The 10,328-nt window shown below is 41.7% G+C and overlaps 1 pseudogene; it reads right to left on the bottom strand.

Annotated features, from left to right (window-relative positions):
- Nucleotides 1–665: 665 nt before the first annotated feature.
- On the bottom strand, nt 666–1,398 carry LOC101596805 (annotated as a pseudogene).
- Nucleotides 1,399–10,328: the final 8,930 nt, after the last annotated feature.

Below are 10,328 nucleotides of genomic sequence, written 5' to 3' on the forward strand. Positions count from 1 at the left end.
AGTACCCTGACAGTGATAATACAGGCTCCCCTAAACACTGCACTGCAGTCTACACATTACCCAATGACAAAGGAATCTCTAACAATGGATAGTGTATTAATCCATTTTTTGTTTCCATGACAGAATAACTAAGGCTGTAAGGCTAGACACTTTACACTGTGGAAAAGAAGTTTATGTGGCTCAGGTCTCATGGCTCTAGAGGCTCAGCTTTGGTTAGGACCTTGTGGTACACAGCATTACAGTGGCACCAATACATACCAGACAGAGAGCCCACATGGCGGAGAGAGAAGGACACAGCAAAGGAAGGAAACAGGCTTGCTCTTATAATAACCCTCTCTTAAAAGCTAACTCTAAGAACTACCTTAGCCTCTTCAAAGAGCAAGGCCCCCTCTGACCTAATAACCTCCCCCCAGACCCCACCCCTTGAAGGCTCCATCCTGTATTAAAAACTGAAAATACAAATTTTAGTTCACAACTTTGTCATAATTTTCTCTTAGAAGACATGAACTGGGGACAGTTTAAAACACCAGAGAGGATAGATGACTCACAGGGGGGAAAATGGCCATGGGACCTCTGAGGCTTATGGGCCTTTGGCTCCCAGGCAGCATGGGTCAGATGCACCAGTACTGGCCAGCCCCTCTTAGATCAGTTTCCCAGTGGTCAACTTAGATCTCAGAGCCACTTTCTTTCTTGGCGCCATTAGTCCTCACTTTGTGTCATACTTTTGCTAGAAGTTCCCTATTCTTCCAAATGTGTTCATGACCATAAGTAATGTACCATACCAAAAACAGCTCCCCCGGGATGTGCTGCATGATCAGGAGATTTCATTCCAGCTGCATCTGTGGGAAAGGCAGCTTTGAGGGCATTCCCCGCTGTGAAGGCAAACATGGGGAGGAGGAGGAGATAGTGAGCCTCCCTTTGGGATCTGAGAGCACAATGCTGCAAGCACACCCATGATTGTGCCCAGTGCACCAAGTGAAGACCCATATCTTCCTGCAGCAGCGTTACACACATAACCGACAAAGCCGGAAACAACGCCGCCAGAGGCCATGAACTACTCCTGACCCAGTATATTCATGATGCTGGAGGAGCAGCTGCACAGCACACACCTACTTGTGGCCATGAGAAATGACTGAACGTCGACAGCAGCAGGGGAGAACAAAGGACCTTTGCCACTGGGTTGCATGGAAACTACCTGGTCATTGTTTGCTGTCAGGATGTTACTCTCCATAAGCAGGGCACTAAGACATTTGCAGCTGTGATACCCATCACAATCTGCTGGCCATCACTTCAGCTGTTCCACCACTTGTTAATCTTCCTCCTGAGGTCTCCTTTCTGCAGGCTTATGCTAGTCAACCAGTCTCTTCTCTGGAAGAGAGAGTGGGGAGGTGGATGCATGATCACCATCCACAGATGGTCTGATTTGATCTGATCTGTATACACTGAGGCAACATCACTCTTCTGTCTATATGATTCTTTTTTTCTTAACACTATGATTTTCAGGGACAGAAAATGAAATATGACAGAGTTCTGTGAGGGAAAAGTGGCAGAAAAGAACCAGAAACCAGTAAAGCAAAGCAAAGCATAGCATTCTCCTGCCTTCCCATTGGATGTAAGCTTGGACCTAGCCAGCTGCCAGGATGCTACATGTCTGAAATCCTTCACTTGATGCTTCAGGAAATCCAAGACTGTGCAATGCCTAAAACATTACAATGTAACCAAGCTCCAAACACCAGAAAGAGCTAAAGAGATTAGTGAACACACAAGAAACATGCTTCCTGAACATAAACTAAGAGGTAGCCAGCATCATTCTTATTGGTGAAATACTAAAGACATTCCCATTAAAGTGAGGAATGAAACAAGGATATCCATTACCACCACCATTATTTATCTTTGTATTTATTGTTATCATTTGGCTAATTCTAGTCAATAATTGGACAAACAAGAAGGAAAAACAGCATAAACATTGGAGGAAAGGAAATACATTGTATGTACCTAGAAACCTCAAGAGAACTTGATGAAAACTTTTGGATCTAATAAAAGTTTAGTGAGCTGGCTAATTATAAAATGCAAACACAGATATCAATAATTCTCCTATGCATGCTAAGCATGAAAAAAATAGCTTAATGACTTACATTATTCTCCAAAGCACAATAAGAAAAATTCTGTGATGGTTTTAAAGATATGTCCTTGGTTCTCTAATATTTCTCTTAAGAGGCAAAGTTTAATCCTCCTTGTCTTCTGGCTTGGGTTTTCTCACCTGTATCTCTACCTCACTCTCACTCTCTTGCCTTGTGAAAAGCTAGCTACTATAGCCTGAAAACACTCTGGTTCTGTAGATGCCACCTGGCAAGTATCTTAGTCCCCTCAGTGCTGTTATAATAGAATATCACATAGAAAATGTGACAAATATACACAATGGGACGTTACATATATTCAGCCCCAAAGAAGAATGGAAGCCTGTAATTTGCAGAAAAATGGATAGTATTAGAAAACACTGTGTGAGGAGAAATAAGCAAGACACAGAAAGACAAGGAATATTCTCTCATGTGTGAAAGCTAAAAGCTGTTGACCTGAAAGTATAATAGTAATTACTAGGGTTCAGGAGTAAAAGGGTAAAAAAAAGGGGGAGAGTGGATTTGAACAGTAAATACTATTTGAAAGTATAGAAAAATCATACTGAATCCCATTAATATATACAATTAATAATGTGTGTTTATTTCTCACAGTTCTTCAGGAGAGGAAGTGCAAGATTAGAGCTCAGTCTCAGCTTCTGAGATGGTACTGCATCCTCCACTCATGACCCTATGGTGAATACCAACAACCCCAGAGAGGAAGGCATTCAGTGGAATAGGGTCAGGGGAAAGAGGATATAGGAGGATAACTCAAGGAGAATGTGGCCAACACACAAATTGTTCATTCAGTAAAGTCCATAATTAATAAAACTGCATTCTCCAGAGGAAACACTATGTCCTCCAGACTCCATGTGCACACATATGAACAGATACCTGCACATATATTTCAATAAGCTCTTCTTATACTGACATCAACCCACTTATAAAAACAGCACACTCATGACCTAAATACCCACATCACAGTGACGTTGCTCTGGGGCACAAGCTCCCAACACTTGCATTAGGAAGGGACAAAAATATTCAAACCAGAGTAATAAAAAACTAAATCCTGCAAGCAGGCATGGGAACATCCCCTTCCTACCAACTGAGTCTCAAGAGAACTAAAGCCCTGGAAATAGTTTGACAGACTCCTCATGAGAGAGTTCACATGAGGACCATCAGCAGAGCTGCTCACAGACTCCTGACCCACAGAAACTGTGAGAAAACACATGCCATACTGCACTAATGTTAGCTCAATTGAAACTCCACAACAGATAACTAATCTAGGATGCTTCCTCACTCAAGGTCCCAGCTTGAGTGGTACTAATCAGAGAAATGCTCTTACAAGCAGAGCTGGAGTAATGTCGTAAGCACAAGTTTGGGTGGCAAGAGAAGCAAAGATATAGAGGAAGAGAATTCAGAGAAAAAGATACAGAGCTGGCATGATGCTTAGATAAGATTGATGATGGAGAAGCAGTTAGCCTGCTTTGATGTGCACCGTGCAAAGTAATGTGTCCTCCTACCCCTTACCACTTTTCTAGCTGCTAGGAAAGAGTGTAATTTTTTGGAGGGGTGGGGTTGACACTTGCATGCACATATACACAACATACACACACACACATATATATGGATGTGTGTACATGTATGTATACATATATATATATATATATATATATATATATATATATATATATAGTATTTTGACCTCACTCTCTCCCCCAGTTACCCTCCCTCTTCCCCTTCTCCCTTCCACTAAAATGCTTCATCTTTTAATTAGATTCCCCATTCTACTTTCATGCATTGTTTATTTGTTTGTTTGGGTTTCACCCACTGAGTTAAATTAGGGTTGCTTTCATGATCATGTGTGGGAGGTTATTTACAGAAGAATGGACAACTCACCAGTGGCTCTACCACTAAAGGACATAACCCTCCCTCACCCAGCAATCATCTATGACCACTATTTTTTCTGGAAGATGTGAGAGGCCGTGGAGACCCCCTAAAGTAATACTGACTACTGCCATTGCTTTTGGTAATTGTTTCATTAGTGCTTTGACGTAACAGCTTGTGTTCTGCTAAGTGTAACACTGCTAAAGCCTGCCATATGGCAGTCCAAGCATATTTGGATAGCAATAACAACCAATTAGAAATGTAATGGAAGGCTGGCCAGATGGCTTAGTGGTTAAGGTGCTTGTCTATGAAGCCTAAGGACCCATGTTCAATTCCCCAGTACCCGCATAAATCAAATGTACAAGGTGACACATGTATCTGGAGTTTGTTTGCAATGGCTAAAGGTCCTTATGCACCCATTCTCTATCTGCCTCTCTTTCTCTCTATCTCTAAAATAAACAAATAAAAGTAATTTTTTAAAAAGCTAATGGAATAATGGAGGATAATATCCAGTTATAATATTAATAATTATAGTAGTATTAACAATAAACAAATTAATAATTAAGCCATAAGGTATGCACAAATATATCCAACACACAGGACTTACATGATAGAAGCAATAAATTATCATTGTAGAAAATGCAAACAGATTTGAATGAATAAGAGATAATTAGTCAAAAAACCCTTGGTTGAAAATTTGTCTCACAAAAATATAAGAGGAAGGTGACTAGAATGGTAGATATGGTTAGATAGCATTACATTCTATATGATAACAAGCAAGCATGATAAAATATGTCTCCTTCCAAAACAAGCCATATATGTTGGTATTAAAACTCCCCTTTGGGAGGAAACCCTTCTTTTTTAAAAAAAAAAAAAGGTTTTGAAGCACTTTTGTTGGGCTGCAAGGAAAGTGTGGCAGGAATGGATCACTTAGTAAACTGATTACTTAACAAATGTGAGGAGCTGAGTTTGACCCCAAGATTCCATATAAAAATAACAGGTGCAATGGCACATGCCTATAATCCCAACACTGGGGAGACAGAGACAGGAGGATCCCAGGGGTTCACTAGCCAACTAATCTAGCCCAATTAGTGAGCTCAAAGCCAACAGGAGACCCTGTCTCAGAAAGAAAAGGTTGAGCGATACCCAAGGTTGTCCTCCGGCCTCCGTGTGCACACATGTGAATAGGCACTTTATCATACTTGTTTGTCTACACCCATATCAACATGCATGCACCCCCACACACACACAAAAGAAATCGTGCAGCGTCACCAAGGTGTCCTGGGGCAGATTTTCCTCAGTATGCCACATTAGGGACCCCACAGTCAACATTTTCAATATGCTTTTTAAACGTAAACATTTTGCAATCTCACTTTACAAAATCATAATGAAAAAATGCTTTTGCAGAAATTGTCATGACACTCAAGATAAATTATCCAAGAGCTCATATCATAGCTGTGTACCAAGATAGTATAAACTGATTATTTTTTTCTTTCTGAACTATACGTAGGGCCAGTTCATATGGCTTCCCAAGAGAAGCAATTCCTGTCAGCATGTTCACTTAAAGGCTCTTTTTCAAATTGTTTGTTCAAACTTTATGTTATATAACTGTGAAAGTAAGTTAATTGAAGCTGAGGTACACAAAATTATTGTAAACAAGCCCAGATGCCTATACTACTCTCCACGGGCAGTGGGTACCATCACTACTGCCATTTCACAAACAAGTCCCAGGAAGGGACATTGCTAACCTACGGGTAAAGATAAGATCAATGCCAGAAGCTTGCTTCCATCTTCTTAACCACCTTGAAATCTCAGCCTTCAACAGTAAAGAATTTATTTAAAATGGCATATAAGAGCCTTGAAACCTGGTCTCAAAAGCAATACAGTGGGCTGGAGAGATGGCTCAGCAGTTAAGGCACTTGCCTGCAAAGCCTAACAATGCAGGTTCAATTCCCCAGAACCCACATAAAGCCACATAAACAAAGTGGCACATATATCTGTAATTAGTTTTCAGTGGCTAGAAGCCCTGGCTTGCCCATTCTCTCTGTCTGTCTCCCTCTCTTCTCTCTCTCTATCTCTCTCTCTCTCTCTCTCTCTCTCTCTCTCTCTCTCTCTCTCCTGTCTGCTTGCATATAAATTAATTAATTAATTTTGTTTAAACCAGCACATGGGCTGGAGAGATGGCTTAGCAGTTAAGCACTTGACTGTGAAGCCTAAGGACCCTGGTTCAAGGCTCAATTCCCCAGGACTCACGTTAGCCAGATGCACAAGGGGTTGCATGTATCTGGAGTTTGTTAGCAGTGTCTGGAAGCCCTGGCATGCCCATTCTCTCTCTCTCTCGCTCTTGCTCTCACTCTCGCTCTCAAATAAATAAATATAAATAAACAAAAAAAATTTTAAAGCAGTACATGTTTTCTTGCTGAATCTGATATCAGCACAAGGGTGAAGGAGATAGACACTGAGGACACTCAACACCTACCAAACCAGAGACCCAGAGGCTCCTAAGAGCCCATCACTGAAGTAGACTTAAGACAAACCCAACATGGCTCAGGGAATTTTCCAGAAGAGGGGCGGAAAGGTTGTTAGAGCCACAAATTGGAAGATTATGCACAGGGACATTGCCTCTTCCCCATAACTGATGGCTGCCCCCACAATGCACAACCCACAATCCTCATGGGGATGACTGGTATCCCAATGGGAAGGGTCCCTTTGGAGGGGCGGGGAGGCAGAAATGAGCATAAGGATGGTACCAACATGTGCTGTTTACATACTGAGTATCTCCATAGCTAATAAGAAGAAAAAATAAAATAAAAGCAGCAGAGAGGCCAAGTGATCTATCAACATTCCACCCACCCCCTATTCAGAGAAGCTCTGATTTTCACTTTGCATATCAGGATTCTACATCAGATTTCATCTGTAAAAATGAGTAAGATCATTACACTGGGGTGAGGGTGGGGCAACAGAATTATAAAACAATATCTGTAGTGGTTTGAATATAAATGTACATCCCCATTGCCTGAGATACTTTTAATCAAGATTAAGCTTTCGCCAGGTATGGTGGCACATGCCTTTAATCCCAGCACTTGAGAGGCAGAGGTAGGAGGATCACCATGAATTCGAGGTCCATGCTGAGACTACATTGTGAATCCCAGGTCAGACCATGCCTTGAAAAAAAAAAAAAAAAAGATTAAGCTTCCTACCTAAGTCTCCAGTGTGCTGAGCCCTGCTGGAAGAGGTGTGGCACTGGGGTGGATTGAGCCCAGCCCTACTGGGTGTGAAGAGAGCCAACATGAGCTCTGGCTGTTCATGCTCACCAATGTCGGCAGTTTTCCCTGTGCTATGTGTGATGAAGTGAGCCAGGTTCTTCCACCACCATGAAGTTTCCCCTTGAATCTGTAAGACTGAAATAAACGCTTTCTTCCCATAAAACTGCTCCTTGTCAAGTGTTTGTCTCAGCAATGAAAAAGTAACTCCTACAATATCCAATGATATCAGTAAATATAGAGAAATGAGTACTTTTTTTCCAAAGCAGGGTACACAATAGGACCCTAATTCTATGAAATAAATAAAATAAAGATAAATATACATATATATGAATGAAGAAAATCCCATCAAATGGTAACAGTGTTTATATTTAGACTGTGGAAACACAGGCATTTTTCCCTTGATTTCTTTTGGATATTTTTAATTTTCTACAATGAATATCTTTAATTTAAAAAATTTAATGCACATAAAAATGCTCAGCATCATTAGTCATTTGGGAAGTGCAAATTAAAAACACAATGAGATAGCATTTCATCCCCAGTAATGACTATAATAAAAAAGACAGAAATAATAAATGCTAGTGAGGATGGTGAAAAGCCAGAATCCCTCATGCACTACTAGCGAGAATATAAAATGGCAAGCCAGTTTAGAGAACAGTTTGGCAAACTCTTAAAAAGTAAAATACAAATTTTCTGGCTATCTAGCAATCCCATTTTTTAGGTATCATAAGAAAAAATGAAAATGTATATACCCACAGACATGAACATTCTTAACAGATTATTCATAATATCAGAAAACTGAAATGATACAAACATCCATCAATTGGCACTTAAAGACCCACAATTGTACTTCATGCTTTCAACACCATCATAAAGCAAGAATACAACTACTTTCTCATGACTACCTCCCCACAGGACAGCTAAACGAAACCTATCTATATGGTCCTGTTGACCTTCAAATCCCACATGGGCTGGGAAGATATGCTATAGTGACATTCTGAATCACAGTGGGACCTGGAGCTCGTGCCTGATTACTATAAATCCACAAGGCAAACCCTGGCTGAATACAGCTCTGGTCCCAATCAAGACCTTTGACCTCAGGTCCCTCCTTCTCTCCACCTTTCTGGGCTTCCTGACCTCTCTGTATGTGGCTCCAGGTGTGTTGTGCATGCCCCAGTAACAACATCTATTTTTGGCTTGTGTCCCTTGCATTGTAGAAGGAGTGCTCTCAGCTTTATAGATCCTAAATTTAAACACACAGGGATGGAGCTAGGATGATGGCTCAGTTGGTAAAAGTACTTAACTTGAAAACATGGGAGCCTGGGTTTGGAGCCCCAGAAGCCATGTAAAAATGCTGGGTAAAGTGGCATATACAGATAGTCCCAGATCTGGGGAAGCAGAGACGGGGATTCCTGGAGCTCACTGGCTGGCTAGATAAGATAAACTGGTGAGTTTTGGGTTCTGCCTCAGATAATAAGTTGGAGAATGGTTGAGAAGACTCCCCATCAGTGATCTCTGGCCTCCACATGTGCACATGCAGGCACACACACATGTGCACACACCACATACACATTCAAAAACACAGTGAGGGTGGAGATTGCTCAGTAGGTCAACTGCTTGCTGTGCAAGCCTGAAGACCTGACTTCTGTTCCTCACCACCTACACAAAATGCCATGCATTATGGTGCGTGCTCGTAATGCCAGCACTGGGGAGGAAAAGGGCATCACTGGTGCTTGCTGGCTAACTTGTGTAAGCAAATCAGTGAGTTCTGTGTTCAATGAGAGACCCTAACAAATAATAAGATGGAGAAGTGATAAGACACCCAGCAACAGCCCCAGGCCTGCCCATGCATGTACCACATGTACACATGCATGCACACACACACACTACATGAGTTACATGTGAGAAATGTCCAAAAGAAAGAGCCTGGAAGATGCATTTGTGTTGAAGTTTCCCTTCAACAATGTTTGCTTCTTGTGGGATAGCTTAAAGGAGTGTGGTAAATCAGGGGGAAAGAGGAGGGGGTGGGATTATTCCTTTGGGCCTCTCACTCTCGATGCTGAGCAGGTCTGAGAAACAACCACAAACTCACACGCCCATTCAGGGCAGGTAAGCTTGTACTCCGCAGTTTTCTGCCTGCAGGTACTGCCCACGGGTGGATGTGCACTCACAGCACATGCACACATGCTCACCCATATCTTGGCTTGGGGTTTGCCCGAGCAGCAGCAGCAGCCTCTGGGTTGTACAAGGACACAGACAGTGTTTTCTTGCCTGAATAATTTCCTCTTTTACTTACTGCTAAGACCAATACTCACTTGACTTGTTTGAGGTTTCAGTCTTCCTTTTTGTTTGTTTGTTGTGATTGTTTAGTTTTGGAGGGGGGGGGGATAGTATTCAGCTGGAAAGCAAAGCTTTCAAATGTGACCCAGCTTTTGTCCCAGTGAAAACGGCAACCAGCTCCTTCTCTGAAAGTATTGATAGAGGGAGACAGTTGAATGTCTTTATGAGGAGAGGAGCCCGCCAAGTGTGACAAGGCTGGAGGAAGCTGAAGGTATCACTGGAAACCTCCACTTGACAGGTGTGCCTGCAGTCAGTCTTGCAAGGAGTCTGCCTATGAAAGCTCATTTCCTCTTTAAATTGCTGTAGAAAGAAAGAGGCTGACAGATGAAAGAGAATTTTCAAGTAAGGGAAAGTAGACACTGAATGGAAAATCTTAGCTCCAGTCCTGCCTGGGGTCATACTACACACAGGCTGCAAGCCCACAGCACTGTCTTCCTTGGCCACTGAACCTCAGATGTGATCTCTGCATATAGTTTTCTAATGGTTGTCCTGGGAAGAATTCAAAATTATTAGCATGCCATTCAAGACCCTAATATACATTGTTAATCTCATGTGACATTCTCCAAATGTCCACTCCGTCCTACAGTCATAAAACTGTCATACTATATGTCTGAGGTTTGGGAACTTATATAGATAGATTTATCTAGATATGGATTAATACATAGATGATAGATGATGATGATGGGTGGATAGTATGTAGATGAAAGATAGATAGATGATAGAT

This window comes from Jaculus jaculus, chromosome 9 (assembly GCF_020740685.1).
Source record: "Jaculus jaculus isolate mJacJac1 chromosome 9, mJacJac1.mat.Y.cur, whole genome shotgun sequence".
Lineage (NCBI taxonomy): Eukaryota > Metazoa > Chordata > Mammalia > Rodentia > Dipodidae > Jaculus > Jaculus jaculus.